We start from the raw sequence: 11248 nt of genomic DNA, 5'->3' as shown, positions 1-11248 counted from the left end.
TTCTCCCTCCTCCTCTCTCCATCTGAGGATTATAGCTATGGAGCTGGAGAAGACCTTAGAGGTCACTGGGGACAATCCTCCCATTTTACAAATGAAAAAACTGAGGCACAGATAGGCAAAGTGACCTCCCAGGGTCTCTCAGCCAAGTGTCTCAGGTGGTTTTTTTTTTAAACCCTTAACTTCTGTGTATTGGCTCCAAGGCAGAAGAGTGGTAAGGGTAGGCAATGGGGATCAAGTGACTTGCCCAGGGTCACATAGCTGGGAAGTGGCTGAGGCCAGATTTGAACCCAGGACCTCCCATCTCTAGGTCTGGCTCTCAATCCACTGAGCTACCCAGCTGCCCCTCTCAGGTGGGTTTTGAGCTTAGGTCATTCTCAATACAGGTCCAAATAGTCTCATGGTTGGGTTTAGGGTTGGGTTCAAAGAAACTGTAGCATGCTGTCAGGAGGTGAAACATTAGGAACTAAGAACTGGAGGGGGCCTCAGATGCCTTCTCACAAACCTCACCTGACTGGAAATCTCTTCTCGAAGGCCCTAGTAATGGCCTTTGTTGTTGTTCACTTGTTTCAGTCATGTCTGACTCTCTTGGCAAAGATACTGGAATGGTTCGCCATTTCCTTCAACAGCTCATTTTACCGACGTGGAAATGGAGGCCAATAGAGTTAAGTGACTTACCCAGGGTCACATAGCTAGGAAGTGTCTGAAGCTGGATTTGAACTCAGAAACATGAATCTTCCTGACTCCAGGCCTGGAGCTCTAGCCACTGCACCACCTAAGCTGCAGTATTTGTCTCCCACCGTCCAATTGCAGGCATTGCGAAGACTCATTACTCCACCTTCGGTTTGCTTCCACTTTTGGAAAATGGGTTTGTTTTCCCTTCCACCAGTCTGAAATCTGTTTCTCTGAGACTTCCTCCTACCCATTGCTCCTAGTTCTGTCCTCAACAGGGAAGCAAAACAAGTCAGATCCTTCTTTTACATGGCATTCCTCCAAATCCTTGAAGTCTGTGAGCTAAGGCATCTCATCTCCTTTACTGAGATCCAAAGGATCCTCTCTTCTATTTTATAGATGCCCAGAACTGGGAGGGACCTTAAGAGGTCCTTTGGTAGAGCCCCCTGCTTTCAGGGAAGTAGACTTTTTATGATCCCCATTTTCCAGATGTAGCAACTGAGGCCCAGAAAAAACTGACAGATAAGATATGGAGTTATTCCTCTACAAAAGTTCCCCTCCTCAGATGCTTCATGGTGGTGTGGAGGTGACTCCGGGCTCTTGAGGGCATTAAGTCAACTAAGGGCCCGAGATCCTGGGCGTATCTTTAGCCTGAGTGCCAGCATCACTAAGAGGGAAGAGCCTAATCACCTAATGGTTAGCCAACGGGAGAGGAATGTTTTTTGGCCACAGCAATGCATGAAGACCTTACTAATTAGTGGGCCAGTTCCAAGGCTTTATTAAGCTGGCACTGGCAATACACAGGCCAAAATAAATAGTCTTTGTCCTTAAGGAGAGTGAATTCTGCAATGTATTACTAAAACGTTTAGTTAACTATTAATTATTATAATTCCAGAGAATTGTATTAATTAATAGTTAACTAAATGTTTTTTATAAATTTACTCCAATTCTTAGAGAATCGTATTAATATTGTATTGTTCTGTGGGGGCAATGGATAGGGCACTAGGTCTGGAGTCAAGAAGACCTGAGTCCAGGGGGCAGCTGGGTAGCTCAGTGGATTGAGAGTCAGGCCTAGAGATGGGAGGTTCTGGGTTCAAATCTGGCCTTAGACACTTCCCAGCTGTATGACCCTGGGCAAGTCACTTGATTCCCCATTGCCTACCCTTACCACTCTTCTGCCTTGGAACCAATACACAGTATTGACTCCAAGATGGAAAGTGAGGGTTTAAAAAAAAAAAGAAGACCTGAGCCCAAATCCTGCCTCAGATACTAGCTGTGAGACTCTGGGCAAGCCATCTCTTCTCCCTTAGCTTCGGCTTCTTCAACTATAAAATGGAGCTAATAAGAGCATCGATGGGGACACTGAGGTGGTGAAGTGGATAGAGTGCCAGACTTGGAGTTAGGAAGACTCATCTTCCAGAGTTCTAATCTGGCCTTAGACATTAGCTGGGTAACCCTCGACAAATCACTTAAACCTGTTTGGCTCAGTTTCCCCATCCGTAAAACCTGAGCTGGAGAAGGAAATGGCAAATCACTCCAGTATCAATCAAGAAAACTCCAAATGGGATAATGGAGAGTCGGATACAACTCAAAAATGATCGAACCACAAAAAGGCCTGGAGGGGATTCATAGGGAAAAATAGGAGGAAGGAGGGAGCTCTCTGTGACCCAAAAAGGACCACGAAGAGTCAGACATGATTTAAATGAGTGAATAAAGGAATCTCCAAGCGAAGGGCTGTAACTAAAACCACATCGGGTACCACCCCTTCCAGAAGTGATGAAGAAAACAATGTCATGTCCTCTTTCCTCAAGGATGTTACTGCCGTGATGCTTCATCAAAGACACGTGAAAATTAACCAACAATAACAAAATGGCTTCATGGAATGGTTCAAGGCAAAGGTGGGATCACTGGCCAGTTGCTAAATTAATTGAGGACAATGGTTAGAGGAGGTCAGGAGGAAAGAGAATTCTCTCTGCCTTGAGGACTGGGAAGTCTAGGTATTGGGCTGAGGTACTGAAGGGTGGATGGAGTTTTAGGTGCCGGAGGGAAGGAGGAAAAGCATTTCAAACAGGTAGAATGAATTGAGCAAGAACTCTTTCATGGGAAAGCAGAAGATCTGGTCGGGGAGCTGTGATTAATCACGTCAGCTGGGACAGAGAGTTTGCGGAGAGGAAAGATGGAGAAGTAGGTTGGGATGAGATGGTGAAGGACGTTGAATACCTTTAGAAGACATTTAAACATTATCCAGTTGTTCCCAGTAGGACCCTTTCTAATACTGACCTTTTCTCAATCTGGCTGGGAAGCAAAACGAGGAAACAAAGTTTGTTAGAACTGGGCGTGAGCTCTTCCAGAGGAGGCTCTCACGCCGCCGTTGCCGTCATGTCTCTCGTAATCCCCGAGAAGTTCCAGCACATTTTTCGAGTGCTCAACACCAACATTGATGGATGGCGGAAAATAGCTTCAAGGGTGTGGGTCGAAGATATGTTCATGTAGTACTGAGGAAAGCAGACACTGATCTCACCAAGAGGGCTGGTGAGCTCACTGAAGATGAAGTGGAGCGTGTGGTCACTATCAAGCAGAATCCGTGGCAATATAAGATCCCAGACTGGTTCCTTAACAGACAGAAGGATGTAAAGGATGGAAAATACAGCCAGGTTCTGGCTAACGGTCTGGACAATAAGCTTCATGAGGACCTGGAATAACTGAAGAAGATTCGGGCACGTCGTGGCCTTCAACACTTCTGGGGTCTCCAGGTCCGTGGCCAGCACACCAAGACTACAGGCTGTACACACTGTGGGTGTGTCCAAGAAGAAGTAATCATACTCACTGGCCTTTCTATTAATAAATAGTTTATATACATATAAAAAAGAACTGGGGCAGCTGGGTAGCTCAGTGGAGTGAGAGTCAGGCCTAGAGACAGGAGGTCCTAGGTTCAAACCCGGCCTCAGCCACTTCCCAGCTGTGTGACCCTGGGCAAGTCACTTGACCCCCATTGCCCACCCTTAGCAATCTTCCACCTATGAGACAAATACACCAAAGTACAAGGGTTAAAAAAAAAAAGAACTGGGTATAAAATAAGGGTGCTTAGGGTCTTAAGGTGACTGGGTTTTTCTAGAAGTAGCCTTTATTTTTTTTAAAAAAAAATGTATTTCTTTGAACTCAGTCCCACACCTAACTATTGTCATATTCAAGCTCTGAGAGTTGAGAGTCATACCTTGATTAACAGTTGATGACAGTTGGAGACTTCAGAATGTTCTGCAGAGGCCGTGTGGAAAAAAAAAGGCAGTTGGCCAGAGAGAGGGTACCCTGGGAGGAGCTTTTTGATTTTGGGACCCTTGGCTTTTGGTTTAAGAGCTTTGACCTGATATCCTTGACTAAAACATCAACCTGATCTTGGACATTGATTGACCTGTGGGTCTGACTGTGGATCCTTTGATTCTCTCTGAATTCCCTGTAGATATTTAGGCATTTAAACCATCTCTAGATATTTAGGAATCCCAGGCCTGTGGTGGTGGTGGGACTGGGAAGTGGGTAGAAGAAGAAGAGGGTGGTAAGGGTTTTATTTCCTGAAGGCTGTAGGACTGGCACAACAACTGGCAGTAAGAAGCTGAGAGATATCATCAATATTTGTGTCATCCAAGCAGATTGCTTACTCTGGTTTGGCCGTGGCCAGGCTGAGCCAGAGGAGGTGAAGAACAAGAGCCCAGCATTACTCAACAGCCTACAGTCCTGAGGGATTATTGTCATAGATTTAGTGACAGGGTCTCCTATCCCCAATCTGTTCCTGATCATTCCTTTCCATTATTAACAACATAGATAAAGTTATTAAGTACCTTCCTGGAGTAGTTATTCCATCACCACTCTGGGGAGGGAGAAACACAGTCAGATGAACGTTATCCAAGGCTGATAGAGCCCAATAGTAACAATCAATCAATCCCAGGTGGGACCTGAAAGGGTTACCCATCCACTGACCTTTAGGGATCCTGCCTGGGCACTGTTGTAAAGAAGGGCAGTTATTATAACATCCAGCTGAGTGGCAGGACTTGGGTGTCTCTGCACCAGCCATCAAGGGAACCCAAACACAGTTTCTTCAGATTAATAACAACAATATAATAACTAGCCTATTAGAAGTATAAAAGATATAATCTTTATCCCTTATTTTATAAAACCATGAAGCTATTTGGTTGGAATACAATCTTAAACTTTAGTTGACTTCAATTTAACTCAATTTTTTTCCAATCTGGAGCCTTTTGCATTTATTTCCTAATTCTTGATTTTGTTGCCCATTCTTTAGGCCTCTTTTCTCTTTCTTTCTTTCTTTCTTTCTTTCTTTCTTTCTTTCTTTCTTTCTTTCTTTCTTTCTTTCTTTCTTTCTTTCTTTCTTTCTTTCTTTCTTTCTTTCTTTCTTTCTTTCTTTCTTTCTTTCTTTCTTTCTTTCTTTCTTTCTTTCTTTCTTTTCTTCTTCTTCTTCTTCTTCTTCTTCTTCTTCTTCTTCTTCTTCTTCTTCTTCTTCTTCTTCTTCTTCTTCTTCTCTTCTTTTTTTTGAAACATCTACCTTCTGTCTAGAATTAATACTGTATATTGGTTCCAAGGCAGACCGATCAGGGCTAGCGAATGGGGGTTAAGTGACTTGCCCAGGATCACACAGATGGGAAGTGTCTGAGGCTAGATTTAAACTCAGGACCTCTCATCTCTGGGCTTGGCTCTCAAATCACTGAACCACTTGGCTGCCCCCCCCCCAACTCCCTTCACTTTTGAGAAATAGATGATCAATTACTTCTGGACTATCAAAGAAACCACGAAGGATCTGGACTTATCTTGGACCTGCTTGCTCCTTGTCAGGGTAGGTTTGTGTGGGGTTTGTAATTCTAGTCCTGACTTTGCTACTGATGAACCATGTGATCTTGGCAAGGTCATTAGGCCTCTCTGATTTGGGTTAGGATGAGGGATGAGAGATGGCCTCATGGAGGCAAGCAAGCATTTCTGCTGACAAACCACTATGCATCAGTTCCTGGCTCTGTCTCAGCTGTTATTAATATGGCCTCTATGTGATTTTCAGTTCTCTGGGGTTGGGATTCCATTTCATTCAGCAAACATTTATTAAACATCACGATGTGTAATAGTCTATGCTAGCTACTAGGAATACAGAGGCAAAACCCAATCTCTGCCCACAGGGACCTGACATTCTGCTAGGGGAGGCAGCAGGAAAACAGAGAGAACCTAATTGAAGGAAAGAGAGAGAGCTAACAGCTGAGGAAAGGCTTCCCTTGGGAGGTCCTACTGGAGTCCAACCTTGGAGGAAGCTAAAGATTCTGAGCTGTAGGTGAAGAGACCCTTCTGTCTTAGAATTGATATTAGTTCCAAGGCAGAAGAGCGGTAAGGGCTAGGCAATGAGAGTTAAGTGACTTGTCTAGGGTCATACAATGAGGAAGTATCTGAGACCAGATTAGGACTCAGGACTTCCCATCTCTAGGCCTGCCTCTCTATCCACTGAGCCACCTAGTTGCTCATTTTTATCATTTTCTAAAGTCTAGGCAGTGAATAAAACAAGAAATCTGGCCAGATTAGTGGTATTTGTGAATTTCTGAGGTATAAATATTCAGACTGAAATTGGCTCCTGTGAGCTGGTTTGAGCTGGCTCCAGCACATCGCTGTGTGGGACTGGAAGAGACCTTGGAACAGAGGCTGTTAGAACTCAAAGGAAGCTTAGGACAAAAAAATCAGTTGGAAAGGCCCTTAGAACAAAGAACATGGGATGTCAGAGCTGGAAGAGAGGGTAGAACAAAGAATATTAGCCCTGGAATGGATCTTAGAATCTTAGACTGCAGAGGTGCAACTGATTTTAGAGTCTAGAACATCACATAGTTCAGAGGGCAAAGCAGTAAATCTGTCTTTGGAATCAGAAGACTTTGTTTACATCCCACCGCTGAGATTTACCAACAGCATTACCTTGGGCAAGTCAGTCACTTCTCTGGGTATCACTTCCTTGTATAATTAGAAAATTCTATGAGAGCCTCTCAGGACCCTCAGAGCTCTAAATCTGGTTTAATAGAATGGAATAGATTAAAATTGGAAGAAGAGAATATCATATATGAGAGCTGGATGAAATGCTAAAAGATCATTTGGTCCAACTCTTTCACCTTACAAGAGATGGAATGGAGGTCCAAAGGGTTTGTCTAAGACCACTGACAGCAAGCAACAGGGCCAGGATTAGAACTCACTTCTCACTGCGCCATATGGTGTTGCCACTGCCCTGAGTTGTCGGGGACATTTTAGAAGAAGAAGGATGTGACCATCCAAGCCTTTCCCTACTTGTTGCTGGAGCCTCTCTCAGCACCAATTCTAGTTAGGGATGAGTGGGAGAAGCTCAGAGGAAGGGCAGGACGGAAGGGGGACCAGTGTGATGCGGATGTGGCCACAAGGTGTCGCTGTGAGCTCAGCAAGGAGTCAGCAGGGAGCTAGGACTGGGTCAGACAGTTCATAGACTACAGGGAATACTTAATTTTTAAAAAACTCTTACTTCCATCTGAGAATCAATAATGAATATTAGTTCCAAGGCAGAAGAGCAGTAAGAGCTGGGCAATGAGGGTGAAGTGACTTGTCCAGGGTCCCCCAGCTAGGAAGTGTCTGAGGCCAGATTTGAACCCAGGACCTGGCTCTCAATCCACTGAGCCACCTAGCTGATCCCTAGATAAAAAATTTTAATTTTCATTTTCTTTGGGGCAGCTAGGTAGCTCAGTGAATAGAGAACCAGACCTAAAAACATGAAGTCTTGGGTTCAAATTTGACCTCAGACATTTCCTAGCTATGTGACCCTGGGTAAGTCACTTAACTTCAGTGGCCTAGCCCTTCCTGCTTTTCTGCCTTGGAGCTGATACTTAGTTTTGACTCTAAGACAGAAGGTAAGAGTTTTTTTAAGAAAATAATCTTTTTCTGACATTTTGTGATCCATGTTCTCCCCCTCCCTTCCTCTCCTTCCCCCTCCTTCAGATAACAGGTATTATGACATAGGCTATACATGTGTTATCATGCAATATGTATTTCCATGTTTGTAATGTTTTTAAAAAGACCTACATTGCTTATACAAGAAAAAATAACTGATGAAGGAAATGAAGTGAAAAAGAATCTGCTTCAACCTGCCTTTAGATTTCATTGGCTCCTTCTAGAGCAGCAGAGAGCCTTTTTTTCTTTATTTTATTATTTTTTTTTTGCCATGAATCTCTTGGAATTGTCTTGGATCATTGCGTTGCTCATAATACTTAAGGCAGTCCCAGCTGATCATTGTGCATTATTGCTGTTACTGTGTACGACATCCTCCTGGTTCTGTCCACTTCGCCTTCAGAGAAGTCTTCCCAGGTTGATTTGAGTGATGGCTCTAGCTATTATTTCTTAGAGCATTCCATTACAATTTATCATCTCTAAGGGGATTCCATTACAATCATCTACCACAACTCGCTCAGCCATTCCCCGCTGATGGACATCCCTTTGGTTTCCAGTTCTTTGCTACCACAAAAGAGCTGCTAGAAATATCTTTGTCCAAGTGGGTCCTCACCCCATGTCTTTGATCTCTTTGGGATCCATGGGTCAATCTTAACTTATCCTTGATTTTGGATAGAAAAAAAAAACATCTTTATTTCAAGGTAATTTGTTTCTTTGTAGGTCTATGCATTTTTTTAAAAAAGAGCTCTTACCTTTTGTCTTAGAATCCATATTAGCATCAATACTAGGTATTGGTTTCAAGGTAGAAGAGTGGCAAGAGCTGGGCAAATGCAGGTAAGTGACTTGCCCAGGTTCAAACAGCTAGGAAGTGTCCGAGGTCAAATTTGAACCCAGGACCTTCTGTCTCTACACCTGACTCTCTATCTGCTGAGCCATCTAGCTGCCTGATCCTATGTATTTTAAAACATTATGAGAAAAGGTCTATAGCAGTGATTCCCAAAATGGGCACTACCATCCCCGGTGGGTGCTGCAGAGATCCAGGGAGGTGGTGATGGCCACAGGGGCATTTATCTTTCCTATTAATTGCTATTCAAATTAAAAAAAATTAATTTCCAGGGGGCTAAGGAATATTTTTTCTGGAAAGGGGGCGGTGGGCCAAAAAAGTTTGGGAACCACTGATCTATATGTTTACCAGCCTGCTTACAGGACCCATGACACACAGCATTAATCAGGCCTGATGTAGATGATTATTCAATAAGCAAATAGAATTGCTGGGCTCTGTCCTAGGTGCTGGGGATTCAAAGCCAAAATTTAAGCAGTTTCTACGCTTGAGAAGTTTATAATCCTTGAGATAGGATGGATGTGGTGGAGATGACAGACAGACAGACAGACAGACAGACACACCCACACACACACAACCAACGTTTGATCTCTACAACTGCCCTGGACTATATCCATACCTGGGGGCAAGTGCTCTAGTAGAATAGATTTTCCTTACTTTTTCATTCAATTCTATGCCTAGAGATTGAGTACAGGAAGGCTCATGGGATATGAATAGACTGAGGAAAAATATTTAAGGGGGTAATGCTGGCCAGAATGTGTTGGGATGGGACAGAGAATTCAGATAAAGTAGAAACTTTCTGGGAAATGGGATTCTTTGTCTTCGATCCCTGTTCTCTGGCCTAGAATAGATTTGGGGTGCTGATAAGGTTCCCCTTTCCTCAAATGTATCTCTACAATATTTTTACCAATTCAGAGTTCTGAGACAGAATAGGAAACCTGTGTGGGGAAGGATTTGAGCTGGTTTGCAATGGTGGCAGCAGAGATGGAGGGTCAACAGACATAAGGTACCACTTGAGGGCAGTCTTTTCTGGATATCTTGGTCCTCATGGTTCATGGGATTATAGACTTATAGTTGAAAGGGATCTTATAGTCCATTTAGTCCAATGACTTAATTTTACAAATACTGAAACCACACCCCATTGAGATGAAGCAACTTGCTTAAGAGCACAAGGGTTCTAAGTGGTAGAGCCAAGATTTGAACCCAGATCTCTTAACTGTTTCCTCCTTTATGTATCTTGATCCATAGCTTAGTCTGAAAACTTTAGGAAGTGACTTTTGTTCAGTCCAATCTCCTAATTTGATGCTTGGGGAAACCAAGGCATGGATAAGCACAGTGATTTGTTTCATATTATGTACATAGTTAAAGCAGATCTAGCCCAGGACTCATAGGCTATGTAGCTCTTTCCTTGGCTCCACTAACCAGATATGGTTGGACATGGCCACTGCTCTTTAAAAGAAGGAAGCTTTTTGCTTCAACATCTCCCTCTACATCTCTAGTAAGAAGCCAACATCTCCTGCTGCAAAGCAACCAGAATCCATGTCCTTGGTATTTCCCTGGAAGACCATATATTTTTTTAAACCCTCACCTTCCATCTTGGAATCAATATTGTGTATTGGTTCCAAGGCAGAAGAGTGGTAATGGTAGGCAATAGGGGTTAAGTGACTTGTCCAGGGTCACACAGCTGGGAAGTGTCTGAGGCCGGATTTAAACCAGGATCTCCCTCTCTAGGCCTGGCTCTCCATCCACTGAGCCACCCAGATACCCCCTGGAAGACCATATTGAGTCATGGGATCACAGATTTAGAACCAGAAGGGTCTTTGGAGGCCATCAAGTCCAACCCTCCCATTTTATAGACAAAGAAACTGAAGGGCAGAACAAATAAATGACTTCTCAAAGTCAGATAATGGCACACAGATAATGGTAGTCAGAATTTGAACCTGAGTCTCTTGATGCCAATTCCAAGACTCTTTCCAGTATACCATGCAGGTGAGTAGGTTGAAAACAGCCTGTACAAGATGGCTAGACCATCTGGGCTCAGCGTCTTATAAAGGGTGACTTGGCACAGGAAGACAAAAACCAACTTTCCCTCCTCATTTTCAGGCTGAGAAATCCCCAGCTCATCTACTTATTACTATCTGTGAGACTCTGGTCAATTGTCTTCCCCTCTCTGGGTCTCAGTTTCCTTTTCTGTCAAATGGAGGAGATGGATTCCATGATTTCTGAAGTCCTTCCAGTTGGAGATCTCAATAGAAGAGTGACCGCTAGAGGGCAGCATTGTCAAGGCTACCTCTCCTACTCCAACCTAGGTTCATAGGGCTAGAACTGGAAGGATGATGAGGCCATCTAGTCCAACACCTTCATCTTACAATGAGGAAACTGAGGCCCGTAGAGAGGAAGTGACTCAGGCAAGGTCATATGGGTATTTTTGGAGGTGGGAGTTAAACCCAGCTCTCTGACTCCAGGGTCCCTTGCTCTTTTCCATGTAGTATGCTAAATCTAGAGCCAAAAGATCTTAGTGCCATCACAGAAATGGACCATTGAGATTCCATGTCCAAAGTCAAACAGCCAGACACTGACAGAGTTGGATCTAGATCCTGGGTCTCCTGACTCTCCCACTGGTGTATACATCTATGAAGCATTGGAGCCCAAACTTGACTGCTACATCATATTTAGTTGGGTATGCCATTAGAAAATCTTGAACCCTTGGACTTCTTCTCCCAGAATCCTTTTCCCTTTGCCCGCATTTGTGTCCTTACATGTATAGATAAGTTCTGTAACCCAGTCCTCTTGCTCTCT

General features: G+C 43.7%; 1 pseudogene; it reads left to right on the top strand.

Annotated features, from left to right (window-relative positions):
- Positions 1-3048: 3048 nt before the first annotated feature.
- LOC123252149 lies at positions 3049-3486 on the top strand (annotated as a pseudogene).
- Positions 3487-11248: the final 7762 nt, after the last annotated feature.

The sequence above is a fragment of the Gracilinanus agilis genome, chromosome 6 (genome assembly GCF_016433145.1).
Source record: "Gracilinanus agilis isolate LMUSP501 chromosome 6, AgileGrace, whole genome shotgun sequence".
Taxonomy (NCBI): domain Eukaryota; kingdom Metazoa; phylum Chordata; class Mammalia; order Didelphimorphia; family Didelphidae; genus Gracilinanus; species Gracilinanus agilis.
This window is presented reverse-complemented; position numbering and strand designations above follow the sequence as displayed.